General features: G+C 40.9%; 1 protein-coding gene across 1 annotated transcript in view; it reads left to right on the top strand.

The window, feature by feature from the left end:
* Positions 1-22854, top strand: part of MITF (melanocyte inducing transcription factor) — a 237462-nt gene that overhangs the window by 6811 nt on the left and 207797 nt on the right.

Genomic DNA, 22854 nt, shown 5'->3' with positions numbered 1-22854 from the left:
TAATGCTTCCATCTTAGCTCCCCGTTCAGGGATTAAACTCGCACCCTCTGTATTGGAAGCATGGAGTCTTAACCACTGCACCCCCAGATACATTCCTGCCTTTATACTTCTCACCAGAGTCCCAGCTCTTCCTCTTGCTCTGTGGTCACCTGGGGTGGCAGAGAATGGATGCACATAGACAGGTTCAGAAGTAGCCATGCTTAATTAATCACAGTGCCCGCGGCTTTGCCACTTAACTGATGTGTCTGTGTTCACAGCTGGACTCTTAGCCTCCTGGACTCTCAATTTCTTTACCTGTGAAGTGGAATCTACAGAAGTGTCCTCTTAGGATTGGTGGAAACTTTAAAACTGAGATAACATGTGTAAATGTGCTTTGTAGCGTGCCTAGCACATGCTAGTAATATCAATTCCTTCTCTTCTATTTTACCATGATTGCAATTTTCCCCCTCCGCATCACAACACTAAGGCAAGTGCAGAATTATGTATCTGAAGCAAAATAGACAAGATTGAAGTACGTTAACCTGGCAGATGTTCAGATCTTATTATGCAGATTGCTTGTGTGGTATGATTAGATGGAAAACTTGATTAAAGTGGGATTCTAAGTGTTGGTTTTGTGTGTTATTGGAGATTTCCTTTTCCCGAGTACTGCTATTTATAGAATTATTTAAGTGTGTGTATGTGTGTGTGTGTTTAATTCCCTTTGAGTTCTGCAGTGCCGTTTGCACAGGCTGATGTTTATATCTGCTCCAGTTGTGCAAGAAGTGGAAAATATCCTTTTTTTAGAACAGGTCACATGTGCTTACTGTCAGGAATAGGACCTCAGTGTAAAAAAATGTATCTTGGGACAAATCAAAGTTACTAAATTTCCCCTTCCAACTGCTTTGTTTCAGAACTGGCAGTATTAGGATAAATAAGAGGAGAAAATTTTGGCTAAATTGTGTTTTTTTGGTCATTTTTCAAGGACGGTAAGCAAGAGTTTCATTTGTTTTGTGTGTGTGTTTTAAGTATAAAATGTACTTTGCTGTTAGGTCTGTCTCATCAAAGTAAATTATAAAAATATGTTTGACTCATCTCCAAATATGCATTATTTGGAGAAAACAGTCAGGAAGGCGGGTCAGAGATAGTCAGTGTAGTTGCCCCAAGCTTTTCATATTGTAAAGACAAATGTAGCGTTTATAAGGAGGTTTTTGTGAGTCTGGTGAACAGTGTGTACTTGAGGGCAAGGAATTACAGCAAGCCATGAAGGCTGCATCTTTCCTGAGCCAGCTGAGGGCGAGAGGACCAGCAGGCAGATCTGGGATCTCTGTTGAAACACCCACACCCTATTTCTGTTCCTAAGGACTGGGGACCAGGCCCCTTGTGTCTCTAGGTCTGGTCTAAAACATGGCTACCTTCTTTCTTTGCTGCATCTTCCTTCCTGTGGCCTTTCATGCATGCTCTGAAGGTTAAAGACACACACCTTTGGAGTGTTCGCACAGAGGTTGAACCAGGGCAGGCTGAGAGGAATGCAGTGCTTCAGGAAGTGGAGACAATGGTGAGAGAAAGACCCACTAGGAAGTAAATGATACCCCAAAGTCATGAGCCCCCGTTGTCCTCCCCAGGTCATTTCTCAAATGTCACTCAGTCGCTTTCAGCAAAGGCAGTATAACTTTGGGGTCAGAGGGACATGGATTTGTTTTTTGTTTTTTTTTTCTTTTCTGTACCTACCCCATTTTTCTCCTTCCTTACAACACTTATTTATTAAGTGCTTATCGTATGACAGCTCTTTGCTGGTGTAGGGAATCAAAAGTAGAATCAGATAAACTAGATGGTGCTGTCATCTTGGAGGTGGGGGATATAAACTGATAATGAAGCAAATAGATGAATAAGACAAGTTTTCATGCTAGGAAAATGAAATAGAATGTTATTGATAGACAGTGCCTGGGAAAGAAGGTGCTTTATTGGATGGGTCTTTAGAAATGACCTCATAGAGGAAGTGATTTTTGAGGCGCCAAATGTCTGGGTTAAAAGCGCAGATCTTGCCACTGCCATTCGCTAGCTGTGTGACTTTGGACAAGCTCACCAACCTCTCTGAGTTCCCTCCTCTGTAAGATGGAGTGATAATTACTTTGCAAGGCTTCTGTGAAGATGAAAGGTAATGCATGAAAAGAGTTACTAAATGAACAGTGGAGAAAGACATACAGGCATTAATCTTCACTGTAAATAAGTGTTTATAACTTAGTCTTAAATGTTTTTCTAATGTCCAGGGAGTCAGAGATTTATGCTTGTCTTTACAAATCTACCCCCGGACTAAACGTGGAGATGGGTCTTGGTATTTTTATTATCCTTCCTTTCTTCCAGGATCGTCTTACTTGAATGGTCCCCTTGCTCATTTCACTTTTGTTGCATTGAGATCATTCTGGTCTGGCCATACTTCCTTTATGTTTAGTTTAGGAACAGTTTTTGGCTGCATCTTTGGTGCAAAGGAGAGGGCCAAGTCACCTAGGATTAAGAAGTAAAGCCTGAGATCGATTTCAGCAAATGCCCATGCCCACCACAAAGAAATGACCCATGTAGAACTCCTGACTCCCAGGGCTGTTTTCAGCCCCTGGGTCACACGCTTCCTGTCTACACTGATGTGAAAATGTCAGTGTTCCTGCAGAAAGTAAAAGAAGAAGCCTCTCCTCCCACGCACTACTTCTAGCTTCCATCAGACTTGACATCCATAGGCAATGGCGTGTTTTAATTCACTCCTTTACGAAAGAAATCTTCAAAGCATTCAAGTGTCAGTAACTGTGTTCTTTGATTCAAGTGTCCATGGGAAAAAGGTCTTGGGTTGTGTGGGAGCAAATATTTTAAATCCAAACGTGGTAAGTTGAAATTTTAGGGAAGGCACTGGTAAAATCGTGTCTTTCTATAAGAAAATTGTGGGCTATTGAGCAATTTCAGGAAGGTTTCTGTGGCCTGCGCCCTTGCCACCCCCACCCCCGAGTGGGAGAACTTGCTGACACATTGACACACATTCCCCTACTTTCCCGCAAGGTCAAGAGCCGATGGGAAGGGTGGTCGTCCCCACTGATGGGACCGTGTGTAGCTTTTGTAGGACAGGTTTTCTTTCTGGGAAGCTTAACTTGCTTCCATGGGAAGAAGATTTGAGGCAGAGAAAAGTTATTGAGCCCCGTGGTTGAGGTTGTATGTCAGATCAGGATAAAATAGACAGGAATGCTGTACTTACTTCAGTACCTTTTCTGTGATATGTTCCTGAATATTAACTGGTCCTAAAAAAAGCATGCTTTTCAAAACATACATTTTATTTTTATAACTGGAGATTGGAAACTTGATGAAGGGAAAAGCACACAGAAAACATAAGGATGATTTTCCTGTTTAACTTGGAACCTAGCGCAATCTCTATAAAGTCTACCTGGGTACCTCAGTGAGATGTGGCCACCTTGTTCCTCTTGCCTGAACCTAAACAGTTGGAGGTGGTATTCACAGGCACTCCAATATTGTAACAATCCTTCTCTGTCAAGAGGACTGAGTATACTTCTGTTTAATTTTTTTTTGCATTTGAAATCTTTTAGCCAAAAATGAAAAGGTCTTATTTCAGGGTCAGTTTGCTCTGTGTAAACTGCAAATAACTTGAGAAATAACTCAAACTCAAATAACTCATAAGTCTCAAATAACTGTATAACTTGAGAAAATTGGCATCTCAGCCAATAGAACCCTTTGCAACAAATTTATAATACTTGGGGCAGAGAATGACTGTGAATAAGCATAATGACTGTGAATAAACATTAAAATAGTATTGGCCAGTTAGGATCATTTCCTTTTAAGGGAAAAGGATGACACCAACTATGCATTCTTGAAAAGTCTGTTCATTTTTCAAGGTAGAGTTTACAATAGCTTATGTAAAAGAGCCTCTAAAAATATAAACAGCTGGCATGATTCCTGGTGACATTCCAAATAAAAGTTTGCCCAATTGCTCCAAAGAAGCATGGTTAGAGAGTAACCTGTGAGAGAAACTGGTCCCTGGCTTGTGGTGTATGGGACAATTGGTGGTAGACTTTCTGGAACCACATCTTGCATCACCTTGGCATGGTCATTTATCCACTGGTGTTTAGGTAAATAAACACTAATCACATCTAGATGAAGGCTAGAGGTATAAATGCTAAATGACGGGGTCGTGAAATGCAACTCTGTCGATATTGATAGCATGTGGATGCTTTATATCACGGTTGATTTAGAAGTGAGTGAGAGAGAATTTGATGCCATTTGCTTGATCATAGTATTGCAGTTGCTAAAATGCATGCTTTAATGGCAAGGGGCTGAATGGCAAGAGCAATTAATTGGGACTTGTTTCTGGAGTCAGTGATACACATGTCACTCTGCTGGCCGAGGTATCCCTCTTTCTCACTCTTGGTTTCATACACCTGTCATCTTTCTAATCAGATTTCACTGGCAGCCAGCTCCCTTGTCCTCATGTGTTTCCCCTAATGGGCACCTTTATTTTGCCTGCCCATAGTCACTTTTCCAAATTCTTGTAACAGCCCCTTGAGTTTCATGGCTTTGGGGTGGAGAAATCGATACAGGCTTGCCTCTCTTCTGTATCACAGGGATCAGTTTCAGGGAGTTACATGTGAAAGTGAAAGTGAAGTCGCTCAGTCGTGTCCGACTCTTTGCGACCCCATGGACTGTAGCCTACCAGGCTTTTCAGTCCATGAGATTTTTCAGGCAAGAGTACTGGAGTGGGTTGCCATTGCTTTCTCCAGGGAATCTTCCCAACCCAGGGATCGAAACCGGGTCTCCTGCATTGTAGGCAGACGCTTTACTCTCTGAGCCACCAGGGAAGCCTAACGTAATGAATCCCAGGATTTGCTTGGGTGCTCACAGAGAGTCTCCTTTTATTTCCATTGATCTTGAACTTGGGAAGGTTGTTGTGTTTTAGAATGAAGCCCTAACTTGGAGGCAGGGAAAACTAAGTCCTTCTTTTGGGTTAATGTTGGTTGCTATAACAAAGTGGCAGATGATAATCATATAAGTAGTAGTTCCTGGTAGGCAGACAGCTTTCCTCCATGTGACAAATCAAGAACCCAGGCTCCTTCCATCTTCTGATTCTGTCATTGCCTAGAACCCTGGCATCTTTTGTGTCTGGTGGTGGAAAGGAAGAGGAGAAGGCGTAAGTTAAGTCCCAAAGTGACAGGCATCACTTCTGCTCAGATTCTCTGGCAAGGTCCAGTTTCATATCTAGGTCTGGATGCTGGGGTGGGAACTGGGAAAGAGAGACCCCAGCTGAGCAGCAAAACCTCTAACTTAGAAAGGAGAACCCACTTTTGGTGGATAGCTAGCCATCATCACCATGGTCCTAGTAGGAAGGTTTTGGCTTCTGAATCGAGTTGTGCCTATCTTTGCTTAGGTTTATCCTTGGTCTTTTCTATTATTTCATTTTATATCTTCTTTTTCTGATTAAATGTGGTTAATTTAAATTTTCTGTCGCTCCCATGGGGGCCACCCGCGCTGATCCATTGTCTGAGCCCCACCTCTCTGTATTGATTGCTTCCTATTTCCAGTTCACTGATTAAAATCACCACCCCATTTCCGAACAACAACAGTACGTCCACCACTACCACCATCACCTTAGTGCAATCATTTTCAAAATATGGCCTCCAGACCAACAGTTTCAGTGTCCCTTAGTAACTTGTTTGAAATGCTTATTTGCAGCCCCTACCCACGACCTTCTGAATCAGAAACTGTGGCTGGGGAGTCCCAGCAGTCTGTGTCTTTCAGTAAGTCCCCCAGGACATGCTGATGTGCACACACTTCCCTAATGCTTTTACCATAAGTCCTGTGTCTCCACATAGGAAAGATACCCTGGATTGGAATATATTTTGTTTAAAAAAAAAAAAATAGGGTGTTGCTTGTTATGGTCAGGCTAGAGAGGGTCATTGATAATAATCACATACTGATTTTAAAAAAAGAAAAAAGGAAAATTCCCTCTAGAATGTTAGTGATCAGATGTATATCAGTGAAACCTGGTAGGGTGCTGGGTTGTCCAGATGTGAGCTCTGAGTGACTTGGAGTTAACCTGGCTGTGCTTCCATAAGGAGCCCTCTCCCAGGTCTCAGAGGGCTGTAGTTTATCGGAGATTTGCAAAGTGTGAAACTTGAAGCACACTGCAGTCACTTGACTGAATGATTTGGTTGAGAAACAGTGATGGTGGTTTTGAGTGTGCCCGCATGACCAAATTGTTTTCCACAGAACTTCTGCTGAATAAAATTTGAAATACGACTGTCAGCCTGTTTTCCTGTTGTAATGAATTCCAGACAGTTTGTAGAATGTGGGAGCTTCCAAAACAGAGGGGCGGGGTGACTGCAACTGGCCGGCCTCTGTTTAGTCGCATGTTAGGGTGTCCCGACATAACAGATTGTCCCCCTCATTCTGAATCTCACCAGGCCATCCTTCTTTCTAGAGGAGAAGGCATGGTAAGGCCAGTGTTATGTCAAACAAGCAGGGCCTATAGGGTAGATCTGGACTTCTTACTTACCAAGAAATTCAACCTCTTCTTATTTTTAATCCACTTAAACCCAAGCATTCTGATTCTTTTGTTTTTTTTTTTTTTTCTTTTGCTGCATGCTGACCTTCTCCAGACAAAAAGCCCTGATGCTTTTTTGGCAAAGAATCTCTTCTTATTGTAAACTGGTTAAGAGCTGTAAACAGTCAGAGAAGTCTAGAGTTCTGGGTTCAACCTTCAGAGTAAGAAGGATTTTTAACTTAAATTTCAGTTTGACCAGCTACTAGTTTTTTTTTCCTCTTTGAACAAGTTATTCCTGTAGCCTCTGTTTCAACAGAGGACTAAGTGGGGTGAGTGGATAATAGTATGATCTAAGTTGTAGGATAATTGAGTGAATTACAAAGAAATACTTGACTTGATTCCCCAGCCCAAAGCCTGTGCTCAGTAACCAGGCTCTCACTGTGATTCCATCTTTGTCCACAGCACCAGCAGGGTGCAATGCAATGAATTTTTGACTTGAAGTGAATTTTTACTTTGAGACACTGCACTAAGGTAAAATGACTCAAAAGCAATGAGCAGGAAAACAAGAGGGTTCACAGAACAGAGGGGGAGTAGGGCTAGATTATCTCTTGGTTAGATGATCCAGAACCATCATTCCAACCCAGGCCAACTCTAGCCAGATTCTTCTGTAGGGTTCTTCTGCCTTTTTTTGCTCTTCAGAGTCTTATATTGGATTGACCCTGGGCTTCTGAATCTACTAACCCTGTGATTCTCAAAAGTGAAAAATTAAAACTGTTAGTCTCTCAGTCATGTCCAACTCTTTGCGACCCCATGAACTTTAGCCCACCAGGCTCCTCTGTCCATGGGATTCTCTAGCAAGAATATTGGAGTTGTAGCCATTTCCTGCTCCAGAGGATCTTCCCGACCCTGGGATTGAACCCTGGTCTCCTGCATTGCAGGCAGATTCTTTGCTGTCTGAGCCACCAGGGATTAGCATGAGGAACTTTGGGAGTAGCTGCAGGTTGAACAGTGGTAAACTCCGGGATGCCTCACAGAGAGGTATTTAAAGACAGCACGTGCTATTTACGGGTTAGGTATTACTTTTGTTGCCAGAACAATCTTTGCCTTTATCAACATGTTTCCTTTCATTGTAATGATAGGCCAGCGAGGTGGAGGAATAAATAATGAGGTGCACCAACTTAGGTTTCACAACGCTGTGTAGGGCAGCAGCCGAACTCCACGGTTGTGTCCACACGGGCGTCTGTCATTCCTAACTGTCACGTTTCGACTTGGCCTGTAGTGAGTTCCTGCTTTAGCTTTCCACATTTCACAAGACAGCCTTGTTATACAGTTACCTTTATCCAGTAAAAGCTGTAATACCTCATGTTCTCAAATTTCAATATCTTTGTATCTTTCACTCTTCTAGAATTTTTTCTGTCCTAGTAGCACCATGTAGCTATTTTAGAAACTAAATATCCACACCAACATGATAGCTTGCTTTTCTTTTCTTTTTTCCAGCTTTATTGCAGTGTGATTGACAAATAAGAATTTTATATATTTCAGGTGTATAACATGATGCTTTGGTCTGTGTATACATTGTGGAACAATCAACCACGGTCAAATGACACGCTTTGCTTGAGCCTCGCAGAGTTTCTCCCCCAAACTTGTGGCTAAACCAACCACTGGGAAGCAGAAAGGGAGATTAGTTTGAAGAACTTCCATCTTTCTCTGGAGGAGAATCCCCATTATCTCGTCCACATAAGTGGATGCCTTCATCAGTTACAGCTTAGACTTGTTACCTGGGTAACGAGGGTGCCGGCTTCATTGGCTGGCTGGGAAGGTTTGGTGAGGCAGTGAGAGTGCTTACCTGTAGTAATGGCGCAGTGGATGCTGGCTGTACCTGCTGCTGTACCTGCATTACTGTTACTCTCTGCCTCCTGCTCCACCCAAGTGCTGCTACTGGTGTCATTGCCATTATAATTTAGGAGTTTACACAGGAAACAAAGAAGTGGTTCATCTGTGCAGGTGCTGCTGACACTACCATCGTTTTGTCACCATTAAGCACATACAGTCAGTTTTCATGTGTTTGGGATTCTTGCAGTGAGTTTTCAAACCTAACCTAGACTTGCATGTGATTGTCACCCAATGGTCTTTTCGACCCCTTACCCCAGCTGTTGTGTGTGTGCAGAGGCATGGGAATTAGTTTGATTCTCAATCAGTGGGAGACATTTCCTACCAGAAACCAGACATACATTCATACAAACACATATGGAATTCTCAAGGCAGCATTTTTCAGGGTATTTGCAGCCTTTTTGTGGTATTGTCTGGACTGTTTGAAATTTGGTTCTCTGCTCAACAGTCCCTTTCCTGAATTTTATAAAGAAACAGGGAAAATGACAGTTTCTCTCTTTCCATGTAATTGAAATCCGCCCCCCCCCCCCCCCTGCACCACATCCATACTCACACCCCTGCAGAAGTGAAAGAGGTGGTGAGTTGGATACTTGAGGGTGAGATCCAGTGTGTTTGGGGAATTCCTGAGCATAGCACAGGATGAAGCCTGAGAAGGATGGCCAGAAACTGCCCAGCCTGATGGATTTCTGAGCTCCTCATTTTAGTGAGCGAACAGGATGAATCGGCTGTGTAGGCTGGGGTGGAAAATGAAGACACGCATAACTAAAGGGAAGAGGAAATGGGCAAGGCAGTTTGGGGAGTTTTCAGAGTACATTTATGTCTTGGGTGTCTCAACAGATGGATGTGAAGAGATCTAACTCTTCCTCTATTTTCTTAGAGTCATGGTTTGGGAATGATTTGGAAGATCCTTGGGCAAATTTTCCTTTCCCATGAGGTAAAATGATATTCAGTAAATATTTATTGAGTCCACTGTGGAGTCTAGAGATGATGGTGAACAAAGAGGGTCAACCTTAAACTGCTGTTGCTTTTGGCACATGCGTGGCTGCCCAGGGCTAACACGGAAGCCACAGCAGATCATCCTGGGCCAGAGGATCCCTTCCTGGCGGGGAAGAAAGGAGTGTACTTGGACTCAGTTACCCTGTGAAAGAAATATGCTTAAGTGACATATTTATTAAAGGAGAGTAGTGTGTTATTTGGGGCTTCTCAGGTGGCTCAGTGGTAAAGAATCTGCCTGCCCCTGCAGGAGATGCAACAGATGCAGGTTTGATCCCTGGGTTGGGAAGAGCCCCTAGAGAAGGAAATGGCAACCCACTCCAGTATTCTTGCCTGGAAAAATCCCGTGGACAGAGAAGCCTGGCGGGCTACAGTCCATGGGGTTGCAAGGAGTTGGACGTGACTGAGCAACTGAGAACACACACACACACAATATGTTATTTAATCCAATATATCCAGTTATTACCAAGTCAAAATGTAGTCAATATAAATATTATTTTTTGATTGAGGTATAATTGACTTATAACATTATATTAGTTTCAGGTACACAATGTAATGATTTGATAATTGTGTATATTGGAAAATGACCACCACAAGAAATCTAGTTAATATCCATCACTATACATAGTTACAAAATTTTTTTTTCTAAAAATTTTTTTCTTGTGATTAGAAGTTTTTAAAGATTTATTCTCTTAGCAACTTTTAAATATACAATACAGTATTTTTTGTGTTTTTTCTAATTTTTATTTAAAAATTAATTAAAATTGAAGGAAAGTTGATTTACAATATTAAGTTAGTTTCAAGTATACAGCATTATGATTTATTATTTTTGCAGGTTATACTCCATTAAAAGTTATTATAAGATAATAGCTATAGTTCCCTGTGGTATGCGTATATCCTTGTTGCTTATTATAATACAGTATTATTAACTCTAGTCACCATGTTGTACATTCCATTCCATGACTTACTTATCTTACAACTGGAATTTTTTTTCTTTGACTGCCTTCACTCTTTTTGCCCACCCCCACAACCCCTGTGTCTGGCAGTCAACATTCTGTTTTCTGTATCTGAAGCCCCCCCCCCCCCCCCTTTTTTTAAGGTTCTCTATGTAAGTGAGATCATAGATAATGTAAGAGATCATGTATAGTGTAAGTGAGAAACATATTTTAAACTGATTTCACTGAAGACAGCCTTTAGCTGTCACCTTGTTTGAAGCCCTTATTTAAAAAAGGACGTGTATTTTAAGAAATCAACCATCTTCTACCTATAAATATGTTGATAGGAAATATTTATTTTATTTCTGTCAGTTGTCACCTGAAAGAGGCCCCAGGAAACATGTAACTTGTAAATTCCCTGGGCACCTACAGAATAGTGAATGTCCAATAACAATTTCTTGAATAAAGAACGACCAATATAAATGGGCTTCCCTGGTGGCTCAGATAGTAAAGAATCTACGTGCAATATAGGAGATCCAGGTTTGATCCCTAGGTCGGCAAGATCCCCTGGAGAAGGGAATGGCAATCCACTCCAGGGCATAGCCAAAAAGAAAAAAAAAGATAGATTCATTAACAGAGGAGCCTGACACGCTATAGTCTGTGGGATTGCAAGAGTCGGACATGACTTAGTGACTAAACCATAGCATTGAACTAAGGGCTAACAGAGTCATGTCTGAAATGAGATTATCTAATACCTGTGCTTTCTCCATAAGATACCTCACAGTCTTCTCATTCTCAGTACCACTAGAGGACACCTTGGCACTAGCAGGGGCTTCCCTGGTGGTTCAGACGGTAAAGAATCTGCCTGCAGTGTGGGAGACTGGGGTTCAATCCCTGGGTTGGTAAGATCCCATGGAATAGGAAATGGCAACCCCCTCCAGTATTCCTGCCTGGAAAAATCCCAGGACAGAGGAACCTGGTGGGCTACAGTCCATAGGGTCACAAGAGTTGGACACAACCGAGGGATTAAACCACCACGAGACTTGGGGGTTGTTGGTAAAGTTACCAACAGAAAACAAAAGAATGCAAATAGCGTAGTGCTGAATGAACCCCACCCCCACCCCAAGACACTTGTGAAAACTGAAACGAGGAGGCCGAGTGTTGCCTTGTTTGACCTCAGTTGGAAATGCATGTGTGCGTGACTCAGATTTCTCACTTCTCTGTCCACAAATGACTGTAAAAATGCTGCAAATATTAATTTTGGGGTTACAAGTAAGTTTTTGTGAGTTGGTAAATTTGCAAATAGGGAATCCGTGAATGATGAGGAGTGGTTGTATTAAAAACTGTTTTCTAGTGGTTCTTTCTCTGATCTAAAAAGCATCTCACTGGGGAACATATTTTTAAACACTGTCTGCTCTGAAATTGTTGTGGACTAAACTTGAAGCCACAGTAATGAAACTTTTCCAGGCACCTGATCTTCTCTTTTTATGAGTTTATTTACAATAAAAATGGTTTATCACTTCCAGATCTTTAAAGTTGGGTGGGGCTGTTCAGATATGTATTTTGATATAATTTATTTTGATATAATTTCTGTTGTTCTTTAGAAGATGAAGAGTGAGAATAGGGACCAGGGAAAAGAGTACAGAACAATGGTGGCGACCACTGCTACAGAATCCAGCAGAAGGCAATAAGATGGCTTAGAAATTCTGCAGGCAGTTTTTGAAGTAACCAAGCTCAGTTTAGTCATGGCCTAGAAGATAAAGGTGATGCTTTTGACCTCCCAGTGTAATGAAAATTAGCATATTTTAATTATAAGCACAGTCACTATTGTAAACATTAATTGAGTGCTTGTTGAGAATGCTTGGAATTCTTTTAAGAAGGGGGGAAGAAAAGAATTGTTTTCAGTAGGTCCAGTAGTTTCGAGAGGCACAGCAGATAGATCATACAGTTTAATAACAACAAAGAAACACAAACAAAGACAATAATAGCAGTAGCACCTAGCATTTTCAAAGTCCTTACTACAGACTGTGTCTTGTGTCAGTGCTTTAATCTCATCTGCATTTCGGAGACTGAAACCCACTGGGGTTAAAGTAATGAAAATTCTAGAACAATAGAGTTAAAGTATTGAACGTTGCCATCTTTTTCTGCGTTCCATCTGTACCTTTTGCACTTTTATAATGTATCCTTGTGTATTATAAAAAGAATGGCTTCCTTATTAATAATTTTTGTGTGTGTGTGTGTCTCCCTTTGTCTCTCTGTCTTAGTCCTGGGATAAGGAAGTTACCTGTGTAATTTTTTTTTTTTTGTATTTTTCACGTATTAGAAAAGTAAGAAGCCGAACTAGCAGTAATGAATAGCTCAGATCTAGTTTACTTACAAGGTTATTGAGACATCTACTAGCTCCATTTCCAATGCTTTGTATAATTTAATTCTGTGAGGTAAGTGTATGTGTGTTTAGTTGCTCAGTCGTGTCTCACTCTCTGTGACCCTATAGACTGTAGCCCACTAGGCTCCTCTGTCCATGGCGTTCTCCAGGCAAGAATATTGGAGTGAGTTGCCATTCCCTTCTCCAGGGGATCTTCCGAACCCAGGGATCAAACCCAGGTTTCCTGCATTGCAGGGAGATTCTTTACCGTCTGAACCACCAAGGGAAGCCCCATGAGATAGGTAGGATCCCATTTTATAGATAAACTTAGGCTTGGCCATTGTAAGTCACTTGCCTGAAGTCGTTGAAATAAGGGCAGAACCAAGACTTAAATTGGAGGACTCTTTGACTTCAAAGCTTCCCCTCTTATCTGCCCTGCTACAGTAGTTGTTGTTCAGTGGCTAAATCCTGCCTGACTCTTTGCGACCCTACAGACTGCAGCACGCCAGGTTTCCCTATCCTTCACTACCTACCAGAGTTTGCTCAAACTCATGTCTATTGAACTGGTGATGCCATCCAGCTGTCTGTTGTCCCTTTCTCCTCCTGCCGTCAGTCTTTCCCAACATCAATGTCTTTTCCAGTAGGTCAGCTCTGCTCACCCTGCTGCAGTGGTTACTGTGTATATTGAGGCATGGAAGGGAAGGCTGGATAGGAAGAGATCAGGGGCAACAACTCATGTTGACTTTGGAAGAGAAACAGGACTAGGTGTCTGATGAAGTAAAGAGAGACTCTGGGTGTGGTTGGACATCTTAATCCAAGATAAATAGATCTATTTATTAAAGGTGCTCACCGAATGCTTGGCTGCCTTGTCCTTTGTTTTCAAAGCTGTTTCTGATGATTGAAAAGAGGTAGGCTGTGAAGGCTTCAAGAAAGGTAGCAAAAGATGGGATGGTGTGTACGTAGTCATTCACAGGGCTGTGGTGTGTAAGTTGTAAATTTTTATCATTCCCCACTAAAGATCTTCTTTGAATGACCTTAGTTGGTGACAGCAAAAAGTCTTGTCTACATGCCCATCCTTGTGGTCTCCCACTGAACACGTATAGTTCCTAACATCTTGGTATTTTCTATTTATCTCTCTCTCTCTTTTTCCCCTCTAACTTGACTTGTTAATTGCTTTTCGTGTATGTCTTTATGAAGTTGTAGCCAGTCTATTACGTTCTGGACTGTTTATCTTTGAATGCCAAAGGTCTTGAAACATCATAATATTGTGTAATGAACATAACTTCTGCCTTGACATGTGGGTGTAAGAACATTAGTCATTGCAAAGTATTGAGTTAAATATTTTCAATAAAAGGATATAATGATCTAATAGAGAGGAAGATGTTATAAAAATTCTAATTGATGGCTTTAACGATGAACCATATACACAGTGGGTTCCAGCAGCAATGGGTTAGAGATTCTCAGAATGAATGTAAAGGCATTTTTATTTTTTATTAGTGGGAGAGGAGAAAGGCCAGCAATAAAAGGAAAAAGCACTTAATGCTCATGTATACTAAGAAAAATGAAAACCATTTGAGTTTTCAGTGCTTCTGCTCCTGATTCAGTACCTCACATGTATCTTTAACTGCCATAAAAAGTGTTAGAGATTTCCATGAGATGTTATCCATAAGGACTTCTGGGCTGCATCTTGTCAGGAAGCCTGTATTCTTGCCATGATCTGTTTTCTGGAGAGTGTCAGGTCATCCATTGCAACACCATCAGAGAGCCAGGGTTTTCCTGAGCAAATGAGCTAGGTAGGTCTTTCCTTGTTGAGTTGATTTTATAAAGAGTTTTGGTCAACATTAGTCATTATGAAACTATGTGCCTGCTGCCCTGATTTATCTCTGTAGACATCTCTCCATGGCAGAAGATGGAATCCTTGTCTCTTCATGTCTCTGGGCATCAGAAGATGTTAGAGTTATATTTGTCTGTTTCTTGCTAGAGAGTGTTGAGTGTGTGCTGGTCTTCTCTGAACTAAACAGGGGAACATTGTTTAGTAGAGTGTTTGGTTATCAGCACTCTCTTATTTGAGATCGAGTGGTTTAAATTGGAGCCACTGTGTGCTACCTGTCCTTTTGCCTTGCCAGAAATGTTCAGTCATTCTGGTAAAAAACTTCTGAGCTAAATACCTTTTCTTTCCTAGAGAAGTTACATCCAAGACCTTGTTTTAATTTCAAAATAGAGAGCATGAATTACGTCTGTGGCTGCTGTTGAAAGTTTCTCAACAGACTGGCTATCCTCAAAGGGTGTCCGAGTCAACTGTAGCACTTATGGGAAAAATGTTCATCTCCAGTGTGATATCATTTACAAGTCGATAATTGTCTTCAAGATCAATATATGATATTTTGGGTGTTGGAGAGTGTGTGGAAGGGAAATCTCACATCTGTGGTAATATTTCTGGAAGGATTATTGATCTCTAGTCCTCCTATATGTGATTCTCAATTTATTTGCTATCATTGTTCATTGAATGTGTAGATAAGGAGGCTGTTTTGAATGGGAGCCAAGCAACCTGTTGATGTAAAGTCTTTTTTTACCTTTTATGATTCCCATTGTTAGCACCTCCCTCCTTGCTGGCTGGATTCCCTGTCATTTTAAGCAGGCAGCAATTACTGGTTTGTTCAAGAAGTTGGCTTCTGCTGCCAACAATCCTATTAATTATCACTTCATCTCTCATTTAGTCTTCTTGGTGTTGAGAGAGGGTGCATGTAAGCGTGTGGCCAAGCAGCTACAGTCACATCTCCGTAATCATCTCCTTTTTGCGACAGTTCAGCAGACTCAATGTTCAGCCAAAGGGCTGAGGCAGCCCTGGTGAGTCTTCATCTCTTCTGTAGGTTGTTCGGTCAGTTGAGTTTGGTGTGGTTTTCTTCTCCCTCTGACTCTGGCCTCAGTAAAACCTCTTGGTTGGCATTTGTGTGGGGAGTTCAGACCTGTTCCGGATCCATCTGTGAACTCAGATGGGACACTGTGAAAATACTGGGATGGTTTTCTCAGAAGCTATTTTCTCTCTCTGGGGAAAAGGCGACCATGGAATTGACTCTTTGTCAGTCTTCAAAGAAGGTAATGTAAATAATAACCAAAGTGACTTCGTTTTTACAAGTTCATGTCGTTCATGAGTGTTTTTTGAAAAGTGACACTCTTTGCGTAATGTTAAATCTTTGGTTCTTGTCACTCATGAATAGTTAAATTACTTTCTGTTTGTTTCCAGAAATGTTTACTTCACTTGTTTCAGTGATTTTTTTTTTTTCAGATATTCCACTGGATCGTTTGATTAGATTTGGAGTGCTTTTGCTTCCTTTTCCACTTTTTCTGTTATTTTTGGCAGTGATGGTGATTGAAGCTGTTGAAGTGATTCACTGCAAAGTGAATTAATTTTCCACATCTTCAGATGTGTTTTCCAGTTGCCCCCAAGTTTCTTTTCCCCCCTCTCATATGATTCCCCATCCGCAGTTCTGTCATTCTTGCTGGATCCATTATAAATGCTGATGTCACTGAATTTCTTAAATTACAGCTGGTGGGGATTAACAGAAATTGTAAGCGAATACCACTTCCTCATTTTGCTATTTTCTTAACTAATTATTGTCCTTTCAAGTTCTGTAGGAAGATGGGGATTTGGAAGTAAGTTCTCTGTCTTGATGTTAAAACAGCACTTTTCTGTTATTGTTATTTTTCAAAGATAGTTTGATTTTTAGGATGCTCCCTACCTAATGTACTCTTTCTTAATCTCAGATAGACTTTTCCCACTTAGGATTTTGCACATTGAGTTGTCTTCTATCCTGGGTAAAGGGTTTTGAATACTTCCCTTAAGTTTCCTTATATAGAATATTTTTACTCAACAGTCCTTCACCATCTACAGACTGTTAATGGTACTAGGTGAAGGGTTATGATGCATTGATTTTTTTTTTTTTTCCTCCAGAGTCTTTTGTCCTTTAAGGAATGCCTGCCTCTGTCCCCATTGTTTTCTTATTTAGAATCTGAATGTTCTTGGTGAGCATTCTTGGTTGCTCCTTACCTTCAAAGATGAATTTTTCTGGCTTTGCAGTACCTGTTCTAGTGTTTGGAGCCTGGAGTCCAGAATGTCTTGTCACTCTGTGGCTTGATTGAGGGCTCCCTGAACCTTGTCTAGGAGTCTTTGGGGCGGGACTTTGGAGGCAACCTGGATGTGTGCGTAAATGGTGCTGGAGCTCTGCAGGCGGCAATATTGATCGAATTGCAGTCCATGGAAACAGAAATAGAAAGGGTTCAGCATTTGCACTTTCCTCTGGTGGTGTTTTTGCTTATTTTGTGTATTTAGAAAAGGCAGCCGTATGCAAACTGCTGACTTACTATTTTCCCTGGAATGGAAACCATTTGGATTATTTCAATGAGTTTTAGCTAAGATTTGTTTGTTCATAGTATTAGTTTTGATTTCTGATGTCCTTTTTATAATAAGACCCAAATGTGTCTTTTTACTCTATGGAAATAACGTGTTCCTTGGAGCCTTGGGATTTTGCAAACCATGAATTTGAAAAATCATGTGTTTCCTTCATAGTCAAAATGGAAACTCTTTAGTGAAAATTATAGGTAGATAATACTTCTTTTGGGGTCAATTACTTTCCTTGAAGAAAAAAGAAAATTTTTGGCTGAATTATTTAGGATTTCAGAGCAGTCATTTTTCCTGCTTAACTTTCCCACTAATTATTTTTTTCCTCATTTTTAAAGAGAAAAAGATTAAACTGAGAAATTGCAGACCCAAAGCACATTTACTCCACTATCTTATGTAAGATGGTGACTGTTTTTTTTGTTGTCTTTGATGATACAGTGGATTTAGTTTAACTTTTAGTGGTAAGATTTGGACTAGGTTTAAAAATAGAACTTCCTTACTGTAAGAACTATTATGCACTGGTTTGAGTTCCTGAGTATTAAGATAATTGTTTAACCTCTGGAAAACATGAATTATAGGGTCTCTGTAAGCTTAACTAACATTTCCTTCTAACATTGTGATAAGTTCTTTGATGATAAGATTTGGGAATGATATAGCTATCTGAAAAATATTTCAAATATCACTGTGGGGTTGTTGGTTAAATATGAGTTTTTAAAAGTTTGGATAAATAGAATAAAGAGAAAGAAAGAATAGTTATAATATGGGTGAAATATTTGGAATTAGGTTTTTATGTTTTTTTTTTTTTTGGTGCACAGCATGTGGGACCTTAATTCCTCAACCAGGGATTGAACCTGCACCTCCTGCATTGAAAGTGTGGAGTCTTAAACACTGGACTGCCAGGAAAGTACCTGGAGTTAGGTATTTTTTTTAAAAAAGAGCTTTTATATTATCAGGGCAGTGTCACTACATATAATGGGAGTTTGCTAGTGGGGAGGTGGAAGTTGAAAACATTATGAAGTGGTAGGAGGAGTCACAGATTAGGCGTCGAGGAAACTAAATTTCACTAGGTTGATGACTCTGAATATTTTTGTTCATCATTTTATCTCAGCAGATGGCACAATTCAGAGCCTAACAGTCGCTCAGTAAATGTTGACTGAATGCCCGTATTAGGAGGCCTGGTTCCAGGCCCAGCTGTGCCATTAGTTAATCATGTGACCCTCAGCTAACCATTCATGAGGAACCATGGCAAATATTCTGCCTACTGGTGCAGGAGACACAAGAGACGTGGGTTTGATCCCTGAGTTAAGAAGATCCCCTGGAGTAGGAAATGGCAATCCACTCCAGTATTCTTGCCTGGGAAATCCCATGGACAGAGGAGCCTGGTGGGCTGCAGTCCATGGGGTGTGCAAAGAATCAGACACAACAGAGTGACCACACATACAGACACACACACACACAGCCTCCTCTTATGTTTAATCAAGGGGAAGGACTGGACAATGGTGGCTATGTGGTGCTCTGTTGATTCCTTCCCCCAACTGCACCTCAGTAGATGTTACTTATAGTCACCTCTCTTTGTTCCATGAACCTAGAAGGAGCCTTGGGCCCTTCTGAATTCATTGCTCTAGGCTTCCATGTCTCACCATGGACACTAGAGGCGAAACTTATTTGCTCTCTCAGAAGTATCTTCTGTCTGAGGTCCCTTACTATGGCTCCTGATTTGGGGCTCCTTGGTTTGTTTTTGACACCTCAATCCTGAGTACAAGTAGGCAACATTCTGTGAAGTTTCTTGGTCAGCAGGTGTTCACTTAAACAATGAAAACAACAGTAGCACACACCATTGTCCCTCCTTTCAATAATTGTTCTGGTAGATTTAGCAGATAAATATAGAACTTAATGAATGAGTCTGGACAATATTCCTCCAGTGGAATAAGAGATCAAGAAATGATTAGCTTAACAGAGTTTTCCACGTTTGTTTTCTACAACCCGTTTATCCCTTGAGGAAGCGTTTGTTCAGTACCGACTGCCTTCCAGGCACTGTGCTAGGGTTACAATGGCCAGTCCATAAGACATGGGTTCTGCCTCTTGTAACTCACCAAGGTGAATATGATGTTAGGTCTGTAATTATAGCTTTAGGGACAAAAGATGGAGGGGTCAGTTCCTCTGAGGGGAGAAGGGAAGAGTGAAATCTCATAGAAGAAAGGAAGTTCAAGTTTGTTATCGAAAGATGATGGCTGAGCAGATGAGAGGAGAGCCTTCTAGACAGGATGCTTGGAAATACAGCCCAGCATTTTGCCTTTTGGACGTCGTGAACTTTTGAGTGTGGCTGGAGCACTAGGGAGCATGGGTGGATTTAAGTAGACGGAGAGCACTGTGGCTGCCAGATGAAGAGTAGGCTGGAGGGTGGCCAAGGTCTGGTGTCACGGAGGCCAGTTAGGATGATTCCAGCTTAATAGCCTTTGTGAGAAATGGTGATGCACACGCACCATTTAACTCTGAAGGGAGGTCATGATTGTGAGAGGATGCATACCTCGGTCACATATTTTAAGGGCAGTGAGGACAGAAGTAAGATTTGTGTGTATACTGTTCACTGGTGGCAACAGTGCCTGCTCATTCATTCATTTATCCATCACATCACTGGGTGCCTGCTTTGTACCATATACCCGGGAAGCACCATAGCGGATAAAGTAGACATGGTGTCTGTCCTCAAAAAGTCGATATTCTCACGGAAGACACAGTCTAGTATTCAGATGGTTATAGATTATTATGTATTTATAAGTTAAGTGAGAAAAATTCTGTGTCAGTTCTTTCCATAGACACCCTCTCCTTTTCCTGCAGCCAACTCATATTCTGATCAACATGTTTTCTGTTCCCTATAGGAACTTTTGAGGGTAAAGTTAGATAAACATTGTATTATATATACCTTGTATCGCACATGCTTACACACACACACACACACTCACACACTCCCTCTCTCTTTCTCTGGTTAAAGACATCTGTCTTCATTCCAGAGGTAGACAAACACTTCAAATAAGGCATATGAGAGTTCCCATGGTAAGTCTGCTACAGGTAGAGTTCTGGATACATTCTGATATTTTCTGAACTCTGACGTTTTACATGTAGTAATCCTGTTTGTTTAGTTCCAGATCCAAGCGGAAAAGTCTTCGCTCTTGTGATCTCTCCACACATAATTGGATCTTGAAGCTGGCTCTGGTGGCTGCTTCATGTCTGTGTTCCAGGTTATAGCCTGTGTTTGGGATTCATGTACAGGAGGAAGAATTTGCCCCTAGGCAGCAAGACTAGTTGACATCAGATAAGTGGCTTCTTTAAAAGAGATGTTTTGGTACAGAAATGACAGTAACAACAAATTCTTCTCCAATTAGAACTCTTCTCTACATTCTCCATCTAACTCAGGATAACGTTGAAGATTATAAGGAGTCAAATTCAGCTGGATGGGTCTGATAAGAATTCCGAGGAGGCCATTCTGGGTTTAAGCACTCACTGTTCTTTGAAGATGAAGCATTCTGACATGACAGTGGTAATTGCAACTGGTTTTAAGTGGCAAAGGGATTTTCTCCATTTTGCATGAGTTGGAGAGGTTGTGTTTTGTTAGGGCTAAGACTGAATACAGACGCTGCGAGCTTCGAATCCCAGCCACACTGATGAGCAGCTGTGTGAGTTTGGGCAAAATGCTAAGATTCTTGGTTTCTTCACCTGTAAAATGTGGCAGCTGGTAAGCAGGTAAGACCTTTCATTAAACCTGTCTGTATTTGACTCTATGTCTACTAGTCTGTGACACTGAGCAACTTGTTTACCTTGTATCTTGCTTTCATTAATAGTAATAATAGTAATAGTTACTACCTCTTGAGGAGGGAGTAAGAATTAAATGAGATAAGGATTTGGCATAATATCCAACACATAGTACTCAGTATAACTTACTTGTTATTTTTCCTGCATCATTATCTCGAGTGTTCTGAAATGTTCTGTAATGCTATTTGATGACTAACTGTATTCTTTCTGAAAATTAAGCCATCACCAAACACATTCATTGCTCTGTGGTTTCTTCTTTCTTTCTCTCTTTCTCTCTCTCTCTTTTTTTTTAAATTAAAAAAAAATACAGTTTCTGAGTTTGGAGTAGGATTGCCAGATAAAATTCTGGATGTCCAGGTAAATTTGAATTTCGTACAAAGAATAATTTTTAGTATAAACTTTCTGCCAATATTTCATGGGATGCTTATACTGAAAAGTTATTATTTGATCACTCAATTTACATTTAACTGGACATTCTATATTTGTATCTGTAAGATCTTGCAACCCGAGTTTTGGGGTAATACCCCTTTTACGCTGTCATCCTTTTTTTTATTTTAACTCACTGAAAAGTATATGAATCCTTATGCAAACATAGTGAGTTTACTCACTTGGAACATGAGTTTAGAACTAGTTACGCAAATCTGATGGGACGTTTCCTGTCTGTAGTAAACTCTCTCCTAATTCTGTAACAGTAGTGGGACCATCACATTGAGATTATGGTGACTCCTGAGTAGTCTGTAGTGAGGAGTTGCTTGAAAATTCTGAAGTGCTCTTGTGTCATTTCTCCCCAGAGGGAACTGGGTCTTAATCATGATACACTAATGGGGAGGTGTGAATTCCAGAGAATCCTGAAGACCTCATCATTGAAGGAAATTACCTCATTAGTCTTAGAGTTGCCTACCTAGGGATGATCATACCCAATGGCTGCCCTGCTTTTACAAAATAGGAAAATAAACACATGGAGTGGTTGGGTTAATAACTTAGAGTGATTTCATTATACTTAAAACTGAAGTTAATTTTTAAGTAGGTTTGGTTCTTAAGCTATTAGACTAGTTGGAGATGTTGAGAAAATTAAATCCAAGACTAAGATACTTTCCATTCAACCAGCATTTATTTATAGTATCTCTTGGTTGTAAAGCAACTGCATAGGGGTAGCGAGGAATTGAAAAAGTTCCCCCAGATCCTTAGTGTTGAGTGGAGCAGTAACCATTATGACACAAGACAGAATAACTAAAGCTAGGATCTGGGCTAGTAAAGCCAGACCTCAGATGGCTGAATGTAAGCAGTGATTAAATCTGAAAAGCAAATGGAGTAGGGATGGATCCTGCTGTACTAAGAAGGGCTTCTTGGAGGATCATACTGGAGAGAACTTTTCAAAGATGAGAATGATTTCATTTGGGAAATGAAGTGTTCTAGGTGTAGTCTTAGCATGAAGGCAGCTCCATTTTGAAAAGAATGTGTTATTTGGACCTGACAAAAATATACCTAGCACCGCCACTGGCTGTGACCTCTTCTCTTTTGTGAGACTGTTTATGGTCTAGAATTTCCAGATCAGGAACTTGACTTCATGTAGGAGGAGCTGGACACAGTCCATGAGGGTTCCCTAAATATTTTTCTGTGCACCTGCTGTTGCTATGAGTGAGGTGGCCTGAGAGACCCGGGCAGCACTTAGCAACTCTTGTGAGTCACTTCAAATGCGCCGCAAGTCACTCCAGTTAAATGTGGGTTTTTCCTGACATGAGCATTTCCAGCGATATCTCTGGTTTCAATTGGGCGAAACCAACAGCAGAAGAATTCAATGAGAAGCTTTTTGTGAGGCCCTCTGACTTGCGGGAATATTTGCTTATGTGACTTTGGAGGCCAGCTTAACTCATTTCCTGTTGGGATGGCATTTGTTTACTAGACTTGGCCATAGTCAGAGTTAATAGCCTTAATGGTTTTGAATGGTCCCAAATGG

Source organism: Ovis aries, chromosome 19 (assembly GCF_016772045.2).
Source record: "Ovis aries strain OAR_USU_Benz2616 breed Rambouillet chromosome 19, ARS-UI_Ramb_v3.0, whole genome shotgun sequence".
NCBI lineage: Eukaryota > Metazoa > Chordata > Mammalia > Artiodactyla > Bovidae > Ovis > Ovis aries.
This window is presented reverse-complemented; position numbering and strand designations above follow the sequence as displayed.